We start from the raw sequence: 6,242 nt of genomic DNA, 5'->3' as shown, positions 1-6,242 counted from the left end.
AGTCTCATCTCTAGGAACTTACAAGCCAGTATGAGAGAAACCAATACTAGAAAAAATATTTATGTAAATCAAACAAGTAGTAATTTAATTTTTTGATTAAAAATTATTTTTTCTTATTAAAAGCATAATTTATTTTGGAAAACAAGAGCATATCAACCATTGTAAAATACCTAAGTATATATCTATCACAAATTCAGAAAAATATTCCTCAGATTTTACAACTACAAAATGATTCAAATACTTTTTGTGAGGAAATACTCTGCTAAAAAGTGGGACTCCAAGCTAGAATTTACCTATTAATTAGTTTGCAATGCTGATTATTCCTTGATATCAACTCTAATTTTTATTGATACTATTGTATCTATAAGCTTCTTCACTTATCATAAATCTTTAATTTCATACATTTCTTGTCTTTCCCAAAGCTTTGTTTCAAAGTCCATCTATTTTTCTAATGGAAAATGTAAATAAGTAAGTTAAGAGAGAATGTTGTAACTTTCTTTGGCCACCATACAAGACTTAATACAAGAGAATCTCTAGGGACCCGATGATGGTTGTTTCTATAGAAGATTTCATAATCCTGGTAATTTTGTTCAAGTTCATTAGACAAGCCTGGCTTTAAAACATATTTTTGGAATTACACAATTATGAAAACTGGCAAAATGCCTAGTTTTAAAAAAAATTTATTTTATCTTTTCTATAAAGCTTTTTGCGTTGTCAATTTTTATAGCTGGATGTTTCAATATTATCTCAGAAAAAATGGTGATCTGTATCCCTTAGTTTAGAATGCACATGAAAACCATATCTTTCTCTGGTTTTCTTACACCTAATGTGTTGAGAACTTAAAGTTTATAGTATAGTGTTAACTTTTATCATTTTAGAAGATACCATTTAACTACTTAATGTTTGGTTAATTGTTCTGTTTCTACACAGAGAGACCAACTCATGATGGAAACTAGGGAAAAAACATTAATATTTTTTATCTGCATTTTTCATTACCTAATGTATATTAAGGAGGCCACAGTAAGGTTAAAGAAATAAGTATATACTAACTTTGGCTCATCATTATTAAACCATATATTTTTAACCCTAAAAGAACACAAAAAAGGTATGTTTTCTTCAACAAGTTTATAATTTCCTCAAAATTATATGAATATATGGAAATACATTTCACATTTCTTCAAATTAAAGATATCATCAGTTATAAAAACCATGATTGTATGTGCCACCAAAATATCCAAAAATGCTCCCAACTAATATTATTAAACAGCATGAATTGTAAGACAAAAGAAATACCTTGATGTTGAAATGTAAACATATGGTCAATCTTCCAAGTGGTTTTTTAATATGCATTAATATAATACATATATTTTGTTAAGAATATTTTAGATTTTGGTATTAAAATGGTCATATCTGCACTGTATTATGTGGAGGCAGTTGCATGAAATTCAGCAAATATTAGCAACTGCATATTGTTGTAGAATGCAGACATCCTCTTAACAGTATTATAATTAATAAAGTATTTTCTTCCTTATAGTACTGAGCAGTAAGTTGAGGATAATTTGAATAAAACCATTCTTAAAGGAGATATATATATGCTTCATGAAAATTAATGAAACACCTATTCTCTGCTGGAGATAAATTTGTAGGAAAATTATACATGAAAATTTATGGATAAAGTTCTGCTTCCAGTAATGATAGACTAGCACCTATCAAACCTTTCCTCTAGCACACAACAATTACAATCTCTGGAGGATAAATAAATATAACTGGAATCACTGGAAAATCTCCAAAAGCAAGCAGAAGATACAAAATATTTTAAAATAATAAGTATTTAATATACACATAACTAAAACACTAAATTTGATAGTGCTAGTGAAATCATAATAATAGAAATAGAAAACCAAGAGTAAAACTTTACATTTTATGTCCACAAACATTCTTATGTCCATTAACATTTGTTCAGGGAAAATTAGCCATTTCTTTCTTGAAATAATATGCCTTTTTCACCTGAAACTTAAGTAGACATTTCCAAGAGAGAATCAATTATGTTATTCACCTATGCTTTCCTCAAATCTAACAATGGATGCCAAATAGATTTTTAAATAAAGATTTTCTACTTAAAATCCTAAATATATCAGTTAAAGAAAATTAGTTTCTTAAGGGTTTAGTCTTTTAGTTTTATACATAATTAACCTTTTTCAACTTTTAACCAATACTGAATTTTAAAATAGAGTAATAATACTATTTTTAAAATAAAATTTTTAATTTAATGTCTTACTTTTAAAAGAGAGTATAAAATACAGAAATTGTATGACTAAAAATAAGTGTTCTATTTGGCCATGTATTTATCCCATTATTTATACTTTTATAGATAAATATTTGAAATTTCTACCAAAAACTTTATTCCCTTTTTCCTTTATAAGTTTTGACAATTTCCTTTTTTTTTCTTTTTGGTTTTGACTATTTCATAACACATTAACATTGATATTGTATTGAAAAAGTAATCATCAAAGTTCAATTTCTAACTTTCAAAAAATATATTTGAATTTAATTAATTAAAAATTTAGTTTAAAGCAAATTATTGACTTTTGAGGTACCATGGTCTTTCAAAGCCTTAAATGAACAATGTTTAAAAGAAAATTCAAAGGAAGAAAAATAGTTAAATGACAAATCACGAAAATGTTACTGGAGCATTTGATGTTCACAGTCAATGTTTTCCATGGCTCAATAAGGAAACCCAAAGATCTAAAGGTGTTTTTTTTCTTCTTTTTAAACAATTTTGGAGAGTGTATCCTCAGTAGGCTAAGTGGAAAAAGAGGAGGATAAGGGTAAATCCAGTAAAAAGAATCCATTATAATTTTGAAAACTTTGATCTTTCCATGAGGAAGTAGAGCATGGAATTATATAACGTTATTTGTACATAAAATATTTCTATACACTTACTTACAGATATTACTCAAGAACTCTCCACCTACTCCAAATTACTCCAAATAGTCAAAAATCAATGGAAGTTTTCTCTGCTAGTCTAATTTCGGTGATGTGATCCCTCAAGAGGTCCCTGTTTAGACACTAATTTATAAAAATACCATCAATTTAGTGATAGTTCTTAATCTCATTTATGAGGATTATAGAGAACATACAGAGGTACTGGTAAGCCTTAACCCCCCAAATAAGCCTTTCCTAAAAGTCACATAATGGCAGGAGTTACTGCATTTTATTTGCTAATGCAGTTAGTACTGTCTTTTAAATTTTAAAATTTCCACATTTTTCTAACAGGCACACAATCACAGGTAATCTAGAAAGGTAAAGGTGACCAGTAGAAAATGAAAACAATGTCATGTCTTAGGCCAAATCTACTATTTTCCAGGTAGAGGTAGCATGCCCCAAAATATTATTATTATTATTATTATTATTATTATTATTATTATTAATCTTTTCCTTAACTATGATGGAGAGGAAATGAAATTTAATATTCTAACAGTAACAAATAATGTTCTCATGCATACACTGTATAAGTTTAAATGGGATTTTGAAGTGAGAAATTTTCAAAAGCTCAAAAATATTAAAAATAGAGTTCTGTATTAAGACTATAGAAGCATACCTTATTTCTTTAGTATACAAAGAAGCACTACATCTTTGCTAATATTGCAAAAGTGTCATCACTGTAGATAACAAAACCTGATAAAAGTAGCCTTATTTGGTGATGTGTAACTAAATAGCCACATGTGTATTTCTATAGTTCACCCAACTACTGTCATCCACCAAGACTATGCTGAATGAAATGAAACATTAAGTGTATTATTACAGCCATAATGAAAATATGGCTTTTATATATGCAGACTGAGAGTCTCAGTCTCCTAATTCATTTGAAAATTTTAAGAAAGAAAACAAAACAAAAATGCAAACTAAACCAAATAAGGAAGTACAAATAAACACCTGGTGATAATGGAAATTATCCTCCACATTCCAAATGAAATAAACCTAATGTGACATCTTAAAACAAATTTAAACAGTGATATATTAAGGTCAAGAATCATAAGTATGATTTAAACAATATAAAACAACTTTTATTATAAACAAGTAACACTGTCTAAATTATTTGGCATGCCAAACTGGAAAAGAATATGACTTCTCTTCTTTTTTTATGGTTTTATTTTTCATGAATACACATTGCTAAATAAAGCTCTTTTCTCATATCCACTTGCTAAATGTTCTCAAATGTATTTTTTCCTAAATATATTTGCTGATTATTTCTAAATAAGCCTTGATCACAAATTCATCACCGTACTGAAAACTTTGAACTGATGATTCTAAAATAAGACCCTCTAACACTGACTTCCTACTCCCTCAACAAAACTTAGGCTCTTGAGAACAAGACCTCTATTTCAGTCATCTTTGCAGCACTGTGTAATCAGTACCTTGTTGAGTATGTAATATTTATTAGTATTGGTTGAGCAATGGAGGAAGGAAAGAACGAATAAATGGGTATGGACAATGTGACCATCTTCACCAGCCACTGCACACTAAGCATTTTCAGCTATGACCAATGCATGAAGCAAAATCAAGACAAAGTCTCTGGAAATGATTGTAGTACAAAGATAATCATACTACACGTTGAATACATTACCAAGAAAATAAAGATCTTTTGCTTGCATTTAGCGATCTCCATGACTACCTCCAAAGGAATCATTTCCAGTCTTCTCTGGATTCCCTGCTCCCTACTTCCAACTGTCCACTAGACTACTTAAACAAATACTTGAGAATTCAATCTCAATGTGATTAAAGTCAAATCCAATCACATATCCCTCAATCTGTGAAAAATATTGGGTTATGTTAGATCAAGTCATAATAGAAAACTTTAGTGCCCTTTATCTAATGTCTCTCGTAATCAGTTAATCATGTAGTTTCTACTTTGTCAACACAGTTCTCTTCTTTTCTGGTTCATTTTTCTCTACCTTATATTGTGTCCTTCATTCTTCTCCTATCTCCTCAGCTATCTTATTCCTTTAGTCTTTCTTGACACCAATTTATTCTTATAAAGACTTTAATTTTTCTAAATCACACTAAGATCACATCATTACACTAAAATAAAAACTGGCTACCAAATTAAATAAAATTTGTTCAAATATGTATCCAAAATCAAAGCCCAATTTAGTTTTAAGCTTTTACTCCTAATAATTCCCTACTTGCATGCAACAGGCCAGTTCAACTGAAAGGGAAAAATTGACAAGGACAGCCATCTAGTCCAGATGGCTCCCTTCTGCTGCTCTTAGCAAAGACAGCAGAAACTCCCTTCACTTCCCGCTCTGCCAGGCACTCACTCCCTAAACTAACTTCCCCTTGCTTACTTGCTTTGCACGTAGAAATGTTGCAGATACAGAAGCAGGAAGATATATATTGCTCCCCTCCCCTTGCCTTTGTTGGAGGCTCAGACCTTGGGAGATCACTCCCCTCTGAGCCCGCTGGTGTAAAAATAAAACCTCAACACTCCAAGACCTCCAAGTGTGGCTTGGTTCCTGTCAGTGATCCAGTCCAGGTTTTTCCATAACACAACTAGATCACTTCTCTCACCAAAACAAATGCTCATGATGTTTCTTCTCCCTAAAATGTCACCTCTTGCTGAGCAATGAAATTCTACAATTTTACAAAACATAGAGCCAATATTAGTATCTTTGTGAAGCCTTCCTGATATTTCCAAACAGATGTGATGCTTTTTCCCTCTGAATCTTCCAATTTTTTACGATGCTAATTATAATCTCTTTAATAGTATATCTACTTTTGTATTTTCTTACACTCATCCAATATGCCTATTTATTATCTCATTTGAGAACTCTTCTCTATTCCACTTTCTGTCTATAGAGCATGGCTCCAGGCATTACACAGAGAAGTCAGAAAAGTCACTGAATGGAAGTTACAAGTCAGCAAACTAAATAAAACTTGGCCACTTGAATCCAATTTAAGAGCCGTTAGTGTCAGTAGAAAACCCAGATACCTACTTAGGGAATCCCTCACCGCAGCATGTGGAAGCTACTCTGTGACTCAGAGTAAACATTTCAGTGTCTGACTGGAACTATCTTGTGGTTTGGTGTTCTTTGAAACAAAATATATTTGAAGGGATGTTATCAGTGAAAACAAAGATTTTCCTTCTTTTCCATACAGGTACTGGCCACAGAGAGGAGTCTCATGACTAAAGCAGTGGAAACATTTATTCTTGCCAAGCTTTTTTTGTCTAGAAGACTGGT

The sequence above is a fragment of the Manis pentadactyla genome, chromosome 7, assembly GCF_030020395.1.
Source record: "Manis pentadactyla isolate mManPen7 chromosome 7, mManPen7.hap1, whole genome shotgun sequence".
Lineage (NCBI taxonomy): Eukaryota > Metazoa > Chordata > Mammalia > Pholidota > Manidae > Manis > Manis pentadactyla.
Note: the sequence above shows the minus strand (reverse complement) of the source record.